This window comes from Equus przewalskii, chromosome 5 (genome assembly GCF_037783145.1).
Source record: "Equus przewalskii isolate Varuska chromosome 5, EquPr2, whole genome shotgun sequence".
NCBI lineage: Eukaryota > Metazoa > Chordata > Mammalia > Perissodactyla > Equidae > Equus > Equus przewalskii.
The window spans coordinates 32490514-32510753 of record NC_091835.1 but is presented as its reverse complement, the minus strand read 5'-3'; the positions used below and the strand labels follow the sequence as shown (position 1 = coordinate 32510753).

General features: G+C 49.1%; 1 protein-coding gene across 4 annotated transcripts in view; it reads right to left on the bottom strand.

Moving 5' to 3' along the window:
* PRMT8 (protein arginine methyltransferase 8) overlaps window positions 1-20240 on the bottom strand; it is an 89434-nt gene that overhangs the window by 53961 nt on the left and 15233 nt on the right. The window lies entirely within an intron of this gene.

The following is a 20240-nucleotide window of genomic DNA, read 5'->3' as shown; positions in this document are numbered from 1 at the left end:
CCCTGGTTTCTCATTCACAGTTTCACTCTGAAATTCAGCAGAAGTTCACGCTGCACTGTGCACACCCACCCTGATGGCTGACCTCCTGCCTGCTCCACCAGTGACTGCTCTTTCTGTGTCCCCCAACCCCACAGCCAGGCCACCTCTGCACCCCACTGCTGCTGCCCACCGCTGACTGGCTCCTCCTCACAGACTAAGAGGAGGGAGAAGGATGAAAACTCAGGGAGCTGCTGGGGCCCAGAAGTTCAGACCTCACTGCAGAAGCACAGTTATACCAGGAGAGGACCCCTCTGCCTGGAGCGGAGGCCACCTGGATGCACACAGCACAGCCAAGTCCTCAGAGTGGAGCAGAATTTAAAACACAGAGAGGCAGTAGTAGCCAGCCATTGGTCCTCTGGGCTTGAGAATCAGGGTTCCTGGATCCTTTCCTGGCTCTAGTAAAATTAAAAATAGATATCGAGAAGCAGAAGGCACGGTGCAAGAGTTCAAACCCCAGTCACGCTGCCTGGCTTTGAAACGCAGCCCTGCTCCTTGTTGGCTGGCAAATCACTGTGCCTCAGTTTCCTCCTCTATAATCAAGGATCGTAATAAAATCTTCCTGAGGGAGTTGTCAAAAAGTTTGGATGAGTTAATATACACAAAGAGTTTAGAACCCTGCCCGGCATATAGTAAGCGCTTTATTATTATTCAGATCCCATAAACATGTCCCTGCTCTGTGTTTTCTCATCTGCGAGTTAGGTCAGCTCAGACTTACTACTTCTTTTCCAGCAAAGAAAACAGGGAGGTCGTAGGACAGAGCAAGATCAAGAAATCCGAGTGATTCTGTCCTTCCATCACGCTGTGGGCACAGCCTGCCCTGTGTCCGGGCTGGGGGGAGAGTGAGCTGGGGAGAGTGTGATGGTCCCATCTTCCCGGTGTATCTAGGCTACAGCCTCTGGGAAATAAGCAGACTTCCCAGTTTAGCAACATCAGATTTCAGGTCGACGAGATCCCGGCTGGCTGGCAGAGACAATCGGGGCTGCCTCATTAGAATGCAGCAGGTGTGCCCACCCTCGGCTTGGGATGTTGGTCACGGTCTCCCAGAGGCTAAAAATAGACTGTGTCAATTGCACACTCCCATGCTGGCTGCAGAGTCACCTCTAAAGCTGAAGAAGTCTCTGTGCATGAAGCTGACCCCAATCTTGACTCTATTTAAATATATTAAGGAGAGGAAAAAGTCCTAGCTGGTCCAGGCAGCATGTGTGGCCAAGGTCACAGGGGCCTCTGCACCCTTTAGCTGCCATTCAACTCTGATTCCAAGGTCCCTTTTCCATCAGGCTCCCTGAGACTCCTGCCCCAAGCAGCCCACTTACAAAGTGTCTACCGTGAGCCACACATTGCATTCATGAGGCAGAGGGATGAATGGACTGGGAGCCATTCACCTCAATAACCACAGGTCATGGGGACGAAGGGGTGACTGTGGCCCAGTCCTTGGTCCTGAAGGCTGTCAGCCCAGCTCAGCGTCCTGCAGGGGGGCTTGCACGCTGCCCGTCTGTTGACAGGTGTGCTGGGAGTCTGTCTCCTGGGATAGGCTGGGAGAGGGCTGGGAAAGAGCAGTGGCCCATGGTCCCGGGGCATTCAGCTCCTGGGGTGCTGTTTTTCACCCCACAAATGCCTACTGACCATCTGTGGCAGCGGGCACTGTGCAGTCCCGTGCAAGAAACAGGGACGTTTAGGAGCAGTGCCTTCCAGGGCCTCTGCTTTCTAGTAGGAGGATAAGGCCTTTGGGGGCTCCAAGAGATGATGGAATAAGGTTTGCTTTACAAGAGAAGCTCAAGCAAATTGTCCCTGGTTCAAAGGAGAGAGAATTCACTTCAATTTAAAGAATCAGAAAACACTGGGCTAGCTGGCAGTGGGGTAGGTGGGGAGCTTTAGGAATGGATTTGGACAATTGGAGACGATAGGAGGGAATTCTAGGAGGAGAGGATGGCCTGAGCAAAAAGGTAAAGGGGAGCAGTGAGCCGTTTGGGGAGCCACTCGGCTGAGATGGTGGGAGATTCAGTTGAAGGGAATCATGGCCAGGCTAAGAGGTTGGAGTTAAATACAAGACAACAGGGAGCTGTTGGCGGTTTGTAATTAGGGAGTTGTGTGTGTGAGCTCTGCCTTAGGAAGATTTATGTGGTGGCAGTGTGTGTACGGGAGAGGACAAGGAGGAAAAACGAAGAGAGGGGGGACTGCGAGTGGGGAGGCAAAGTGTGAAGTTAGGAGGCTATTTTCAAAGTCTGGTCAAGAAATAACGAGACCCTGAACTACTGTTGTGTTAGAGGGGCTGCCTGCCAGAAAAACTGCAGAAATAGAATCCACAGGAGTTGGCAACTGATGGCATGTAGGGAAAAAAAGAGGAGTTGGAATCAAAGATGACTCCAACATTTCAAGCCTGGATGACTAGGAAAATTGTGGTGACATTAACAGAAATCAGCAAGTCAGCAGGGGGAGCAGGTTGGGGTGGGGGAAAGTAATGAATTTCAATTGGGATATGTGAGGTTTGAAATGTCATTGAGTCATATAAGAAAAGACGTCTAACAAGCAGACAGTAATGCAGTCCCAGTCAACAAATATCATAAACAAAATGGAAAGGCGAATGATGTGCTGAGGAGTACGCTTCTACATGTATGGCAGACAGAGCTGAATATTCGTAATATGGAGAGAGCTCTTAAAAGCCTAGAAGAAAAGATGAACATCCCAAATTTAACACTGGACAAAGGGTCTTAGAGTCAGTGCATGTGAGAATAAACACAAATGGCAAATCAACACGCAGCAAAAATATTTAACCTCTCTAGAAATTGGGTAACTTCAAATTAAAACTAAAAAAGTTATAATTTTTAAATACCAAATAAGCTTGACTCCCCCCAAAACTACAAAAACTCTGCATTGTAGTTTCTCTGGTTGCAGAAAAACAGGTACTTTTGTACATTTCTGGGGAGGCTTTTTTGGAATGTAGTGTGATGAAATGCACTAAAAGTCTTAAAAGCACAAATCCTTTAACCCAGTAATTCCATTTTTTGGAATGTATCCTAAGGAAAGAGTCATGGATAGTCATTAACATGCAGTTATAAGAATTTTATGACAGCACTCTTCATAATGGCAAAATATAGGAGTCAGTCTAGAAGTTCCAGCAAACAAGATTGAATACATAAACCATGGTACCTCCACATGACAGAATGCTACGCAGCCAAGTAGAATGTTGTGGAAGAGTGTTTAATAAAACAGAAATACGATCACGATAAACCGCGGGTTGAGGAGAACAAGTGGGGGAAGAATAGAGTGTGGTCCCATTTTCAGAATTAAACCTATTCGTGGCTGTGTGTGAAGAGCGGAGATGCTGGGAAGGCATCAAAATCGGCGGCGAGTGTCACAGGGTGTTGGACTGTGAACATGTAATTCTTTCCTTTCTTGTGCTTGTTCATATTCTCTAAGATTTACGCCATTAACACATACTACTTTTGTAAATAGCAAAAAAGTAATAATAGTGGGAAAGAAGAGGAACTGTGATCCCAGAGCTCTGGAGAGAAGCTGCGGCTTGCACTCTGCATTTGGAAACCATCTGCACATCAGGAGGCTGTGGGGTTCTCTTGGGAGAGACCGCTGGGAAGGAGGTGGAGGGCGTGAGGGAGAGAAGCCAGAAGCATCCTCCTCTGAGGACCTCGAAGCCACCAGGGACCCAGGGAGAGAAGCTTGGGAAGGACGAGTCCTCATCCCTCCAGTTCCATGACGGCCCCTCCTCTGAGATGTGCGACCCAAGCATTGCACGCCAGAGACCAGGCAAGGGCACCGAAACAGAGACAACCTCCGTCCAGCCTCACGTGTCCAGAAGGATGCTGTGCTCAGGCAGTTGTACATTTACCTCTAAAGCTGAAGAAGGCTCTCTGCATGAAGCTGACCCCAATCTTGACTCTATTTAAAGAGTCAAGGAGAGAGAAGTTTAAGGAAAGAAGTCCTAGCTGGTCCAGGCAGCATGCATGTCAGGGTCACAGAGGCCTCCTGTACCCCTTCACTGCCATTCAATTCTGATTCCAAGGTCCCTTTTCCATCAGGCACCCTGAGACTCCTGCCCCAGCAGCCCACTTACAAAGTGTCTACCGTGCGCCACACATTGCATTCATGAGGCAGAGGGATGAACGGACTGGGAGACATTCACCTCAATAACCACAGGTCATGGGGACGAAGGGGTGACTGTGGCCCAGTCCTTGGTCCTGAAGGCTGTCAGCCCAGCTCAGCGTCCTGCAGGGGGCCTTGCACGCTGCCTGTCTGTTGACAGGTGTGCTGGGAGTCTGTCTCCTGGGATAGGCTGGGCAAGGGGTCGGAAAGAGCAGTGGCCCATGGTCCTGGGGCATTCAGCTCCTGGGGTGCTGTTTTTCACCCCACAAATGCCTACTGACCATCTGTGGCAGCGGGCACTGTGCAGTCCCGTGCAAGAAAGAAAGACGTATAGGAGCCCTCCAGGTCCCCATATAGATGTACGGGAACCCGTATGGGAATCCAGACATGTCTCTGGAAGCTATTAAAGTTGGTTCAGCCACAATGGAAGACTCTTCAGATGGGCTCTGCAAACTTAGCCTCTGGCTCATCTGCCTGCCCCCTGTGGCCCAGGAAAGTCTCGAGGAACACAGGAGGTGGGTCTTGGGGGATGGTGGTGGGCTTATCTGTGAAGTCATAAGCCCCGACTCCTCCACAGGCCACCGTGGGCAACCAGAGGCTCTGGGTGGAGGCGGCCTGCAAACTTCAACCAATCTTGTAAATTTGGCTGAGAAGTCAGCAAAGGATTGGAGTCCCTGACTCCTAGCCTCAGCACCTCAGTCCTTCCACAGCTGTGGTTCTCACAGCTCCAGTTTGCTCCCTGTGCCCAAGTCCCTTCCCCCTGGACACTCCAATGCCTCTAGCCCTGCAGGGTGGGGCTGGTGCTGTCATCGCCCCAGAGTTCCAGCCCTGCCCGCTCTGCCCCCGTGTCTGGTTCTGTAACTATTTCTGCATAATTGTCGCCAGCCTTGACTCAGTGGGATGCCTCGTGCCCCAGTGCATAAAGTGAGCCCTGCCTTGCTTTCCCCACCTCCTCCCAAGGGCCCCAGACTTGGGGTGTTGCCCTTTGTGGAAGGTTTCCCAATGCTGGCTGCTTTCCCGATCTGCTGAGAGTCACCTTTCACCCTTAGAATTTGTGACTTTGTCTTCTGCTCTTACTGCCTACTGCTGATCCAGACTCTTCAGACACCGTGACCTGCCTCCAGGCCTGGCCTTCCTCGGGGCATCTGCAGCACAGTTTTTCTCCCCAGTGAATCCTCTGAGATCTTCCTAGTCTCCTCCATTGCCCTGAGGTGAATGGCCACCGGTTCCACTAAATGCTGAGATAAGATCAAGGGTTTGGGAAGCACCAAAGCTGGAGATCAAAAGGAGCACGGCTTCCTGAGGAAGTGGTTTTAGAGCTGGTCCTCGAAGGATGGGTAGGATTCCCACAGGCAGGGGTGGGGAGTCAGGAACAGAGTATTTTTCCCCTAACCTTACTTTCACTTGAAAATAAAGGTAGATGATAAATCGATGATGACCCCTAACATTGATTGAGGGCCCACTGTGTGCTAGGCACCGTGCTAAGCACTTTACAAATAGCATGTCATAAAATCCTTACAATACCTCAATGAGGCACTGAAATTTACAGACGAGAAAACTGACGCTCAAAAAATTCAGTCAATTGCCTGAGCACAGAGCTAGTAAGTAACAGAGCCAGAATGTAACCAACATCTGTTGGATGACAAAGCTGTGCTCTTGACATTGATTCTATAGTTAGCTCAGTTCAATCCCACCAAGTTTAACTAAGCTATTGCCAGGACCCCTGTGCTCAGAAATGGGTGACAAAGTTGGTCCGGACAGGAAGTCTAGCCCTGGCGGGGGCAGGGGGCAAGGGGGAGTCCAACAGGCAATGACTAAACAGAAGAAAACACCTCAGTGAAGGTAGGCCCAGGTAGGCGCCTCCCCAAGGTTCAAAATGAGCAGCTAGTGGGCTCTAGTTTGTAGAAGGAGAAGCTGAGGTCCACATAAGGAAAGAAACGTGTCTAGGGTCACACAGGCAAATCTAGAACTGGAACCTCCAAGAAAATAGGAACGGGGTGGTGGGAAAGAGGGGAAAAGGCCCTAAGGAGGGCGAGGGAAAGTGAAGGAGATGTGGGGAGCAGGTAGGCAGCAGGGGGCAGAGAGAAGCCAGCGCTCCTGCACCAAGCAGCTGACGCTAACCCAAGCCCGGGGGCTATAAATGGCTCTTACTGGCACCAGCCCAAGCTGTAAAAATGATTTTCCTGAGAACAAGAGGCTCCACTGGAGGAGCCAAATCCTGCTCTGTTCTCCAAATGTCAAGAGAGCTTTTTCTAACCTGAGCTGTCTGTCTTCAGCAGCAGCCTGCCTGGCTTGAGGTCCCGTGGAGGGACAGAAAGGGGACCGCTGGGGGTGGGGCACTGCAGGCAGAGCAGAGGAGGACGTGGGAGGAAAGAGGACTCCCAGCCCAGGCCTCACCACATCTCTCTTCCCAATGACCATCAGCTTCTTCCCACCTAGCCCAACTTCACATAGAGCCCCCGCCCCAGGGTCACCTACAGAGACTCATCACACCCTTTCTTCATCCTCATGAACTCACGAGACCGTGAACTAAATTGGTGGTCCATGTGGTGGATGATCAGACAGACTAGCTCTTCCAGCACCATCTGTCTGCCTTTAGATGGGGACCAGAGCTTTAACAGAAAGGGAACATTCTAATGGTGGAATGTCAGGCAGGAGCAATGTAAGCAAGGGCCCTGTTGGGCCTATGGATCTCTCCCATTGCCTAAGATCACACCACAAATATATAGCTTTCATGTCTGCCCTTAGCCAAAGACAGCCCTGGTTCCACCCTCATATCTACTCTCCTGCACTCACATTTCTTATCATCTGGGCTGAAGATGGGTCCCAGCACAGCAACATTAAAGTCAGCCTCCCCAGAAGGAAGTGCTACACTAGGGCACACGGCCCCAGCTCACTGCTTCTCACCCTGCAGGTCAGAAACCTGCGAGTCTGGGAGATGGGGAGAAGGATCTAGATGCTGCTGGTCCTGCAAGCCAGCATTGTCTTCCTGTCCATGGCCCTCCAGGGCCCCCTGGCCTGCTCATTTGTCAGCACTCGCCCTCACGCCCCTCACTAGAGTTGGTTTTGTTTAAGGCACAGACACTCTCTAGATCCCCTGGGCAAGGCCAGACACTGATGCATGTCACAGAGTGTCATCTGCTGTCACCCACTGGGACCTTCCTGTCTTACAGTGTCCCTGACTATACCTCTGACATCTTGGCAGAGTCCATCCTCACATGCTTTTTATCACTTTAGACTCAAGCCCCTGCCAAGGCTGGGCTCCCTAGAATTCCCTTCCTTGGGTCCTGCCACCCTTCATTCCCAGTGCCCCCGCTCCTCACCCCCAGGGAATGCTGCCAGGAGACCTGCCAGGACCCTTGTCTGAGACAGGGCTGACAGAGGGGTCTAGGGCAGGGTTCCCAATGCATGGTCCCTGGGCCACCTGGGAACTTGTAAGAAACGCAGATTCTCAGGCCCTACCGGAAACCACTGAATAAGAATCTCTGGAGCAGGGCCCTGCGATCTGTTCCAACAAGCCCCCTGTGTGGCTCTGATGCATCACAAATTCAAGAACCTTTGGTCCAGAGCTGCATTTTTCCACACCATATTCTACAGAATGGATAATCCTAGAAAGGGGGTTCCGTGGTCAAGTGAGTTTGGGCAAATAAGCTAGAGAGATTTTTCTTTTTTTCCCAGCTTTATTGAGATATAATTGATATAAAACATTGAGTGAGTTTAAGGTGTACAACATAATGATTTGATATATGTGTATACTGCAAAATGTAAAGAGATTTCTTCATTGGCACACTTTAAAGCCTTGAATTTGCTGAAATGAGTTGTGAATCTCCAAGAGGGAATTTTGGAATCTAGTGCTCCAAATTTGTGGCTGTGGCATCCTTTTTCCCTGAGATCTATAAGCACCTCTGGAAATTAATGTTCTGGGGGAGACCATCTGGAGGCCTCTGATTTAGGATGGTGTCTCTCTATTACGATCTGCATCAGTCACCTCGGGGTGGGTTTCAGACCCCACCCCAGACCAGGGGAATTGGAGCCTGTGGGGGCGAGACCCAACAAGCTGCATATTTAACAAGGCCCCCAGGGATGCCTATGGAATCCTGGTCCAGATGGGGCTGAGGACAGTGACCTGCCTTCTCCATTACTCTCTGACCCCTGATGCCCGCTCAGAGGTCAGCCTGGCACAGCCTTGGTGCTACTGCGATTCCCAGACGATGCTGGAGCCAGGCCAACAACGCCTGGGAGAGGCAGCCACAGGGTACAGAAAGCACAAGGACCGAGACTCCGTGTAGGCTCTGCCAACTTCAGGCCGAGTGACCTCAGGCCAGTCCCTAACTTGCTGTCACTGCCAGGGTCACCATGTGGCTCACCTCGAAGGGCAGCCCTCAGCAGCTGTGCACTCTGTCCCAGCGCTTCCCATCAGCCCCGGCTGTCTTTGTGGTACCACAGCAGCGCCTGCTTCAAATCAAATGGCAGTGCACCCACACAACACTGCCCCTCTCCCGGATCAGCAGTTGCTGGGAAGGAATCTATTGGATTTGTTGGGCCTGACCTATTTTTTAAATAAACCAGGCCTGTTTTCCAGCTATTAGTCACTTTCCGCCCAAGCCTCCACGTATTAAATTCTCTTCTTATAGCTCCAGATATTTAGGCTGCAAGAGATGTCAGGGTTAATTGGATGCTTGGCTCCTGGCTCTTCCTCCTTAATGGGCTTAAAAAGCAGACTTCATCTCCTCTTCCTCTCTTTTCCTTCCCCAAGGCAACAGGGGCCTCTCTCTCCTCTGACCTGAAGAAGGTCACCAGGCACTTGGCTTCCTTCTCCACTTGCCTTTATGGGCAGAGGCGCAGAAGGACATGGTCAATCTCCTCACATCCGCGCCTGGCCCAGAGCTGGACTAAGCTTTAGTCCAAGATTTGGGTCAAATCGTCCCTGTGGGACCTGAGCTGGGCTCTTGACTAGAGGTAGAGGTCGTACAGATAGAGACCTGTGGGTTCTGGCCTTAGTTCTCTCTTCACCTGCTCAGGTCACCAGGCAAAAGCCATTAACCTTTCCTACTCTCAGTTTCCTCTTCCATCAGATGACAACAATTACATGTCCTGCCTCTTTCTGCCTGCTGTGATGACTAAAAGACACTCAGTGTGTAAATATTCAGAGGAAATGCTAAAGTGTGGTACAGGAGGACAAGACTTCCATCTCTGGCAGTCTGACCCTATGCCCTGAAGCTACTTTTGGATGCTCTCTAGGCCCTTCTCTGGCACTGGACACAGAGGCTTTGGCTGCCCTTAGCACTCTGTTCTGCTGCCTGCCTGACCCTGGTCCTCCCCTCCACATTGTCCACTCTCTAGGCTCTGTTCTGCCTCCTCTCCTTGGAGCTTTCTGAGTATTACACAACTGCTATCTTCAGGACTATGGCCATCAGGGAAAGTTAGTCAATTTTTCCAGCCCCTGACAACTGGTCTTTCCCGTTGCTATTCTGAACTCCCATGGCATCTGCTCGTCTAAAGCTACTGGCTGTTTTCTGTCTTGTTTTGTGGGCAAATGGTCTCATGCGAATTGTCTCACAGTTGTAGGTGTTGCTTCCACAACCAGGAAGTAAATCGCTCAGACCAGTAACCAGACCTTATGTGTCATTGTTTCCCCTTAACACTTGGCACAGAGCTGGGGCTCAATAAAGATGTGCTGATCACAGTATCCTCACACTTCAGCTGGGTCCACGCTGCCCTTCATAAATACATTATGAAAGTGTCACCCCTTCCCGCCATGCAATCAGAGACCTTTCATTCCCCCTTGAAAGTGTGGAGAGGTGGCAGGAAGAGAGACAAAACTGAGAAGAAGAATCATCAGAAGCCTAATAACACTCAGCACTCTTTAGAGGGCTCAATGGTACTCCAAACGTTTTTACTGAGAAGTGACTTATCTCCTGGGATTTCTAGAAGAAGAAAATATCTTGCAGATGTAGAATGAATTTACTAAGCACCCATAATTCCAGCCATATAGACTACAAGTACCTTCAAGTATAGATTCAAGCGTATTTGTCAGACATCTTCCCAACAATCTCTCCACGCCCGAGTCGTGCAAGTCCAGAACTGCAGGTAACAGTGCCGTGGCTCAGAGAAGCTGACTGACTGATTCAGCCTGTGTAGCATAGCTGGTCAGGACCCAGAAGCCGACCCTCAGTGTCTAAGGCCCCATCATCTGACCATTAAGCTGGCGACTGAAGAAAAACAAGCTACAAAGTCATGTTATAAGTCAGCAAGAAAATCACAAGTTGTTGGCCAAGACCACAGCCATGCCAATTTAATCGAGATTCTCATTCGGTTTCCATGGATTCCTCTAGGCACTTTCCATCTAGTTCTAACAAACCCATTTACTCCAAATAAATATATTTCCACCCAGATTCTTATCAGAAATGACTGACTCCTTTAATCAAAGATTTGGATGCAAGTAAGCATTGGAAACACTGACATTCCAGCTAGAAAGGGAACAATGTCAGCCAACTGGTAATATCCAGGTCTACTCCAAAGGTGGCCTCAAACTAGCCGGTGACAGATTCCAGGAATCTGGAATCTATTTTTTTCTTTTTTTTGAGGAAGATTGGTCCTGAGCTAACATCTGTGTCAATCTTCCTCTATTTTTTGTATGTGGGAGTCCACCACAGCATGGCTTGATGAGCGGTGCATAGGTCCACACCAAGGATCCAAACTCGCAAACCCTGGGCCACCAAAGTGGAGTGCACGAACTTAACCACTAGGCCACTGGGCTGGCCCCTGGATTCTTTTTAAAGCACTCTCAGGTAATTCCCATGATCAGTTAAAAAGCCAGACAGAATATAGGAAATAACAGTTTTCAAGACATTGAACACCAGGTAATGAAAAACCGTATCTCTGAGAGATGGCAAACAAACAAGGTGAACCCTATGATGGCCCAGCTTATTGCCAGGTGTGAGTATCTAGGCTACGGCGTAGAGGGACAGGAAGCCAGGTAGAGCCAGGAATCTCTCTTGGTGGAAGAGATGGAGGTGGGACTCTGGAGACAGCAAGGCAGCTAGAGTTTGCAAGGCAGAGTCCTGGAGGGAAGATGACTATCCAGAGACGAGGCTGCGGGGAATCTGGAGAGAGTTCCCCTCAAGTCTTCAGCTGAGACTGACCCAGCCATGCATGTGGGGAAACTGCTGAGGCCAGGTGAAGAACTACTGAGAAGACTGAGAGACTAATCTGTGGTGCTCACGCAGGGCTGGGAATGGTTGTTGTCCCCCCCAACCCAGAGTGGAAAACCTCATAACTCAGGAATGTTCAGAAGAGGTTATTTTTCCCTCAGTGGTGGCAAATTAGCCTTAAAGACTGCTCTGATCCCATCAAACAAAGCTTAAAAGCAAGGTTTGAAAGGGTTAAAGTGTCCAAGTAATTTAACTGCATCCCAGAAAAAGAGATTAGAAATGCAAAATATCCAGCACCCAACAAAGTCTGGATTACACAATGTCTGGCACTCAGTCAAAAGTGATCAGACTTGCCAAAGAAGTAGGAAAATACTACCTATGATGAGGGAAAAACCAATCCCTCCAAATCAACCCAGAAAGGACATAGGTGATGTAATTAGTAGACAAGGTCAATAAAATTGTTGTTGTAACTGTATTTCATATGTCCAAGAAACTAGAGGAAAGATTAAGTGTATTAAGTGGAGACATGGAAGATATAAAAATGGCTCAAACTGAACTTCTAGAGATAAAAACAACGTGTGATGAAAAATACGCTGGATTACGTTAACAGCAGACTAGACATTACAGAAGAAAAGATTAGTGAACTTGACACAAGACAATAAAAACGATCCAAAACAAAACACGATGAGAAAAAGACTGAAAAAATAGAGCATCGATGAGCTGTGGGACAACTTCAAGTGGCTTGTGCGCATGTAACTGTAGTACCCAAAGGAAGGGGAGACAGAAAATATTTAAAGAAATATTGAAACGGTGGCTCAAGTTTCCCAACTTGATAAAACCCATAAATTTACAGATCCAAAAAGCTCGACAAACCCTGAGGAAAAGAAATGAGAAGGGGAAAAAAACTACACCAAGTTATCTCATAATCAAATTGCTTAAAATCACTGATAAATAGAAAATCTGAAAAGGCTCCAGCAGGGGCACGAAGACATGTCACCTACAGGAGAACTAACACAAGAAGGACAGCCAGCTCCTCCAAGGAAAGAGCACAGGCCAGGAGACAGGGCTGCAACAGCTCTGAAGTACCGAAAGGAGAAAGGAAAAGCTGTCAACTGAGAACTCTATACCCAGTGAAGATATCTTTCAAAAATAAGGGCAAAGTAACGATTTTTTGAGGCATACAAAAGCTGAAAGTTCTCCTTATCCACAGGCTGACACTGTAAGCAGGGTTAAAGCACCTCCTTCGGGCAGAAGTAAATGGAAACCACATGGAAATCTGGATCTGCGCCAAGAATGACGTGCTCTGGAAATGGTAGCTAGGTGGGTCAATATAAAAGACCTTTTTCTCATTATGTAAATGTCTTTAAATGGCCATTGACTACCTGAATAAATAATAATAACATCGTGTGGGATTTATAACATATGTAGGAATGAAATGTACATAGCAATGGCACCAAGGCCAGAAGGGGAGGATTTGAAGAATACTGCTGTAAGACTCCTAGGCTATATGCGAGGCTCTGGAACATTACTTCAAGGTAGACTATGATAAGTACCATATCTTAACCATTTTTAAGCGTACAGCTCAAGGATATTAAGCACATAATATCAGTATGTACAATATGATAAGTACAAACTCTAAAGCAGCCACTTTATAAAAGCACAAAAAGTTTCAGATACTAAGCTAGCAAAGGAGATGGTTTTTTTAAATCATTAAAAAGAAGGGAAATTCTGACACATGCTACAACATTGACAAACTTTGAGGACACTATGCTAAGTGGAATAAGCCAGTCACAAAAAGATAAATACAGTAGGATTCCACCCGTATGAGATACTTAGAGTGGTCATAGCCACAGAGACGGAAAGCAGAACGGGGTTGTCAGGGGCTGGGGGAGGGGAGAACGGGCCGTTGTTGTTTAATGGGCAGAGAATTTCAGTTTTGCAGGAGGAAAAGAGGTCTGGAGAGGGATGATAGTGATGGTTACACAACAAAGGTTGTGAATGTGCTTAATATCATTGAGCTATACACTTAAAAGTGGTTAAGATGGTAAATTTTATGTTATATATATTTGACTACAATAAAAAAAAATTAGAGGAAAAAAATGGATGGAACCACAAGGAAAGAGAGACAAATCTGGTTAGTTTGGTAGTTTGAAAATCACTAAAATAAGCAACCCTTGGACTTAAAGCCTAAGAAATCTGGATGCATCATCTCCCTTCTATCTTCCCTACCACCTCCAAAGTTCCTGAGTCAAAGACTTGGGGGTGTGGGGTAAAGAAAACACACTATGCGTTTACTTGTCAAATTAACACCTTAGTGTGAACTCACTCATCAGGTCCCTTTACTCCTGACAGGAGGAAGAAAGTACATTATAATAACGGCGAGAGAGAGGGAGAAGCAAGTCCCAGAGGCCATTTTCCCGGGAAGATCTATGGGCCCTGGAGCCTCGGAAGGTCTCCTCTAGAAGCAGGGACGGCCACGTGCTAAAGAGAGAAGGGGACGGCCAAGGTCCACCTGCCATCCCTTGGTGTTCCAGGCTTCTAAACTTTTATCCGGAACTCCCGCATCCCCCACATACCCGTGAGGCCCCACAACCTCTCCAACCCCTCCTGCTGTTCAGTCTCTGTCACCCTGGCCTTCAATCTGCTCCTGGACACCCCAAAACTTGCTCCCACCTACAGACTTTGCACCAGCGTTCCCCATATATTTGAATGACTGGCTCTTTCCCCTCATCCAGGTCTTTATTCAAACGTCACCTTTGCAGAGTGGTCTCTCCGGACTACCCTGTCTGCAAACACCCCAGCCTCTACCACATGCCGTTCCCTTATTTTTCTTCAGAACTCTTATCAGTGCCTGACACTGGTTCATATATTTGTTTATGTCCGTCTTCCCCATAAAATGAAAGCTCTGTAAATGCAGGCAGCAGGCTCTGCTGTAATCCCAGCTTATAGAACGGTGCCTGACACTGAGTGGGTGTTCAATAAATCTTTGTGGAAGGCGTGAATAAATGAGCAAATGAATGAATGAATGATTCCTTTAACAAGGGGCCTGGGGGGACTATGCAGAGAAAAGGGCTGAAAAACACAGTGACAGAGCAGCTGGCAGTCACTCCTGGAGGCCCCCCTCTCGGTCCCACACCAGGCAGCTCCATCCCACAGAGCCCTGAGGGCACGTGGTGAAGAGGGACCTTTCTGGACTCGGCTCCACTCTGCGCTGGCTCTAAGACGCTCCCCTGCATGAAAGGCCCCTCTGCCCCGCTTTCCCTCCGAAGGCCGGGCCCTCCAGAGCCCAGGAAAGCTATGATAGCTTTCTCCGTGAGGCCCAAGTACAAGCTGGAGCTAGCAGAGCCCTGCAGACAAAGTCCAAACACATTAGCAGGGCTCATCAGTCCTCCGCTCTCTGCCGTGATCTGACCCCGGCTACTCCTCAGGTCCCCTCCTGAAAGGCTGCTGCAGTCGGGCTGCCCTTTTCTATGTCCCCTTAAGGCACTGTGCCTTGCCTCCTGGCCTTAGGACCTGCTGCTCTTCTGCTTAGATGGCCATCTCCTCGCTACCCACTGCCAGCCACCTGCCCAAACCCACACCTGGACAACTCCAGTCAGTGGCCCAGGAGGCTCAGCTGTCATGCCCTTAGCCAGTCTGCTTTGATCGCCTTCCCCCACAGGGTTAGATGCCCTCCTGGAGAAATCAGTCGCAGAACAGGCAATCCGCTGTTAGCGATAAACCTGAACAGAATGTCAAGTCCTCAGTGCTTTGCCAGGCTCCTTTCTAAGGACAGCCTTTGCAGGTGGCTAGTTAGAGGGTCACAAGGTGGCTTACTAGTTATTATGGGGTTTCCCCTTCCATGAGTGTGACAGTCCCTTCCTCAGCCGAGTGTCATGACATCCCCTCTCCTGTGCAACCACAAGGCAGCCTCAGAGGGGAGTTTAGCTTCAGCTCCGTATAGAAGAAAGAGTATGGTTTTGCTGTGCTGAGAAGTGTCTGGGCACAGAGGGAGCTGAAGCACACGGCCTTCGGGGCAGGCCTCTGCCCCTCTGCTTCCTGCACTGCAGTTCTCAGTGAACAGTGAAGCCTTATTTTAAATTATGAGTCGCCTTTTTCTCTCCAGTAGCTCCCTTCTATAGGTGCTCCCTTGGCACCCACCTATCGTCTTCACAACACCCCCTCAGCTGCTGGTATCCTGGCTGGCTCCCCTCCCAAAGCACAGGCTCCTCAAAGGCAAGGATGGTTTCTGACTCTGGTTTGCATCCCCAGGGCTTATCAGAACGCGTGGCGTGGGGCTGGCACGTAGTGCCTCCTCAGTAAATGCTTGTCGAAAGGACGACTGATTGAATGGGTAGAACAATGGATGGACAAACAGCCTTACAGAGGAGACTGAGACACAAAGAGTTTAAGTGGCTTCCCCCCAGGTCCCTGATGTCAGCAAACGACAGAACTCGGGACTTCCACGCTTCCGTAGGTGACTCTGTGCAGGATAGCTAAGCACTCAGAATGTCTCTTTAGAGTTCAATTTTCCCTTCCATTCCCCAAACGTCTTCCCAGATGACTAGAGCCCAGAGGTCATCTCACTTCCTTTGGGCCTAACTTTACATGCGCAGCAGCTCTGCTTTTCTGAATTCATCCAAAACAGGTGAGCACATTGCAATCCTAATGGGCACTCACCACCACAAGTGACCCAACAGCTGCCATTTGTTGACCAGGCCCTATGCCAAGGGCATCTTCACTATGAGGCTCAGAGAAAATAAGTAACTGGTTCAAGGTCATAGAGTTAGAAACTGAAGGAACATGGAGTCAAGCCTCCAGAAAGCTGCCTCCCATATTTTAAAACAGATTCATGAGAGGCAGTGCTGCTCCAAGGTCAAGATCCTGAGGTGCAGGTGATGGATAATGATGGACTCTGCCCCAAATGTTTCCCAGTCAAAGTCAGCCCTGGGAGGCCCCATGGTGTAGCACTCGGAACTCTCTCTTAAGTATCTCACCATTTTTGCAATTGGACACAAATATTTGTTCCTCTCATGAATCACCCACCCTGGAAGCCACCTCCATCAACTGGTGAGGGCCTTCCTTTACCTAGACTTGGGAAAAGACCTTGAAGACGAAAGTTTCTAAGTCGGCAGTTTGTGAAGGCTCAGGAGTACACAGCCATCCTCAGCCTCAAAGCAAGGACCGCATGACGAAAGAAGGCCCATGTTTGGACCCAGGAGCTCCTTTTTCTAACCCCAGCTTTCCTCCTACCCCACTGCGTGTCCTTGAGTCAACCTTTATCCTCTCTGGCCTTGGATTCCCATCTGCAGAAAGAGAAGGGACTGGATTCGATCCTATGGATCAAACAGGCTTATCTAAGGGGGCCAAGCAGATGACATGAACTAGTGGAGTGAGCAGGCGTAGGAGATGACACCCACCATGGGTAAGCAGGTGGACTACGGCAGGGAGAAATGAGCACCTCCTCAAGAGACAGCCAGCGTCCCATGCTGTTATCTTCTGATCACAAGTGTCTTGATTTTTAAATGTTGGGCTCTGTGAGGCCAAATGAAATATATCTGTGGGCAGGTTTGGTCCACGTCCTCCCATTATTTATCACCATTATATTCACAACTGAGGAGCTGAGGCCCAGGCAAAGAAAATCAGTGAAAGACGAGCCAGAGCAAATAGGTACACAGCCCTAAGAAACCAACCATGAGGAGAACCTGGGCTTCTGGTTGACCAGAACCACCAAAAAACAGAAAATAGAAACTGCCAGAGACAAGGGCAATGCACCAGTGCTTAAGGAAGCCTATTTCCCAAAGCAGACTAGAGAATGGAGTCAGCCATGCTGCTTCAGCCACGCAAGGCTCGGTGGGGGCATAGAGAGTGAATTGCGCTCAAGGACAGTGACAAGTGCTTAGATAATTGTGGGATGTGTGGAGGTTCAGTGTAAGCAGTGGTTCTCAAACTTGCGTGGGCATCAGAATCACCTGGAAAGCAGATTGCAAGGCCCACCCCCAGAGACTCTGATTCAGTAGGTCTCAGGTGGGGCTGATAATTTGCACTTACCAAGTTCCCAGGTGAGGCTGATGTGGCTGGTGCAGGGGCCACACTGGGAGTTTGGGTTCTGGAATACAACTGATCAACTGATCATGTTTGGAACCAGGCTCCACGACTTACTAGCTATGTGACCCTGGGAAATTTACTGAACTTTTCGGTGTCTCAGTTGCCTCATTTATAAATTGGGGATATTATTAGTATCCACTCAGAGGATTATTTAAGGATTAAATTAGATAATCCATGTAAAGAGCTTTGAAAGGTGCTTAGAGCAGAGTAAGTGCTCTATGAAGACCACTGAGCATCTCTGCTTGTAAAAGTAGCTTAGTGGAAGCTCCAGTTCCTGTTACCTCAGGACTGGTGACAGAGGAGCGCCACAATGACCTGTAGGTATAATGGGGCAAGAGAAGTTACTGGAGCCCAGAGATGGCGAGGGCTGTGTGAAGAGGGGTACATGGAAGCTTCAGTTCAGGGAACAAGTTGACAGTGACCCTAAAGAGAAGAAGCTGGAGGAATAACCACTCTAGCCTCACTCTCCTCCTTTCTCTGACCTCTTACTGGTGTGCCGGTTGATGCTTCCCTCTGGTGGGACTCAACCCTCTGGTGGGAGGAGCTGGGGAAAGGAGCCTGTTGTGAAAGTCCATATTGCTCAGCTTTCCAGGCCACAGCACAGGGTGGAGAAGGATGGAGAGCAAATTGGAGGGACACATATAAGATACCAACACACTTAGAAAAGGACCTCCAGACATCACTTGGTCTATATCCCCACCTGGAGAGGCAGGGTGACCCCTAATCCAACCTATGCTGGTGAGCTCCAGTGAAAGAACTGATGGATTCAGAAAGGCTCCAAGGGTTGTGTGAGCAGCTCCTCTCCACACCACATCCTGCTTCCTTGTTCCAGGCCCAGCCAGGGCTCTGGCATTGAACTCGCCAGGCACCAACCTTGGAGGAAACTGAATTCTTTGGCTTTCCGCAGGGGACAAGAGACTACCTTGCAGGGAGCAGAAAAGACAGAATGAATTCAGCAGAGACTGGAAGGTTAACACAGCAACCTGACACACAGGTCAGGGCTTGGAGCTCTGACTCTCTGACCTTGACAAAGCACCTCTCCTCAGAGCTTCCTTCTCCAGGAGACAGTCATGATCACTCCTGCCCGCTTCCTCTACCTGGCTCCTCCTCATGCTCCAGGATTTGGGGCCTGGAAAAGGATTCCAAGAGGTGCTAAATCACCCTAGGTTCCTTGGAGGAAATCACTAGAGCAATACTTGATATAATTGTGATTATCCATTAGCCAAAATCAGACAGGATGAAGTCCTGCAAAGTAATACACCGTAGGGAGTGAAGTGGATCTGCTGAGGTAATGAACTGAATTAAAATCATTGCTATTAAACATTTTTCCAGGGCTGGTAACTGTTGATGCTCTCTTTATTCATGTACTGGCTCTCATCAGCAGAACCCCTGAAAGCCACTGATGCTTTGCACTTCCCTCACACTGATGGGGAAATGACACGGAAGAGGCAAATAGCCAGCTTTCCAAAAAGATCCAGGTACAATGAAGCATAGACGACGTGACAGGAAGTTTACCATGGAAAGAGAAGACGGTGTGTACACCATCCCAGAGTACGATTATATTCACTAAAAACTGCAATGGGAAGAGTCGAATTAATAGCTGAAAATCTGAAAGGGACCTCAACGAGTCAGGTGGTCCTGTCCGCTGGCTTCAGGTGAGATGTTATTAACCAGGCCGAAGAGTCTAAGGGACTCGCTGGGGCGACCCAGCCAGCTATTCCAGCCGAATATAAAATGCCTGCTCAAGCCAGGACACGGGGGAAGCTTAAATGGAGTTATCTGTTCGACAGGCACCTACTATATTTGGGTTAGGAGTCAGAGCTCTGCAAAGAGGCTTCTAGAATCTCCAAGGCAGAGACCATTTTGTAACGAGGCAGAGGAAGGAGGAAGGCGTGGAGGCCCACGTTAGAACTTTCTGAGACAACTGGGTGACACCGGGGGGACTGAAAAATCTTTCACATAAGGAACTACCAGGACACCTCCTGTGGATTCAGCCACTTCTCCAGGTTTCCTCTCTGCCATAAACTTTGTTCTTTTTCCTCCCTGATGATAATGCCGCATGGTAAGTGTAGAGCAACTGAGAACCTCAGACTCCTGGATTCTTGGCTTTGCAGTGCTCTCAGGATCAAAGACAGCCTCAGAAAAGACTGTCCCATAGTAAGTACATTGCAGGGCCTGAACTGTCACCCAGGTCTCCTGAATCCCATCAACTTCATCCTAAAATGATTTCATACCCAATCATCTCCACGAAGGCCAAATGAGACGGCAGACGGTGATCCCTGCGGTTAACTCAAGAGGCCAAACAGCTGCAGAACTGCCACCCGGCCCTGCTCCTCCGAGCAAGCAGTCTCCACCCATAACCGTTCATTCATTCACTCAACCAGCATCCACCGAGTCCTCGTGTAGTCAGGCATTGTGCTGCAGTGTAGACCGGACCGGCAAGAAGCAAAAGCAGAAGCTGGGCAGCCAGTTACGGTGGCCCAGACAAGAGATAATGAGGGTCTGATCTAAGGCAGGGGAGAGAAGGAGATGGAAGTAAGTGATGTTAAGAAAGTAGAATTAGCAGGATTTGTTATCAATTACCTGAGATTGGGGTAGGGAGGTGAGAGTAAGGGAGGCCTCTCGTGTGACTCCTGATTTCTGGCTGGAGAGAAGGAGAGAATGGGAGTGCCCTTCATGGAGATGGCATACAAGGAGAGGAGCAGATGAGCAAGTTTGGAGGTAAGATAGGGAGCTCTTTTGGGTTGTGTTGAATTTGGAGTTCTGAAGAGCACCGAGAAAGAGCAATCCAGGCAGAAGTGCAGGTCTGGATGTCACAAGATATGGAAGAGGATGAGATCATCCAGGGACAGTAAGCTGGAG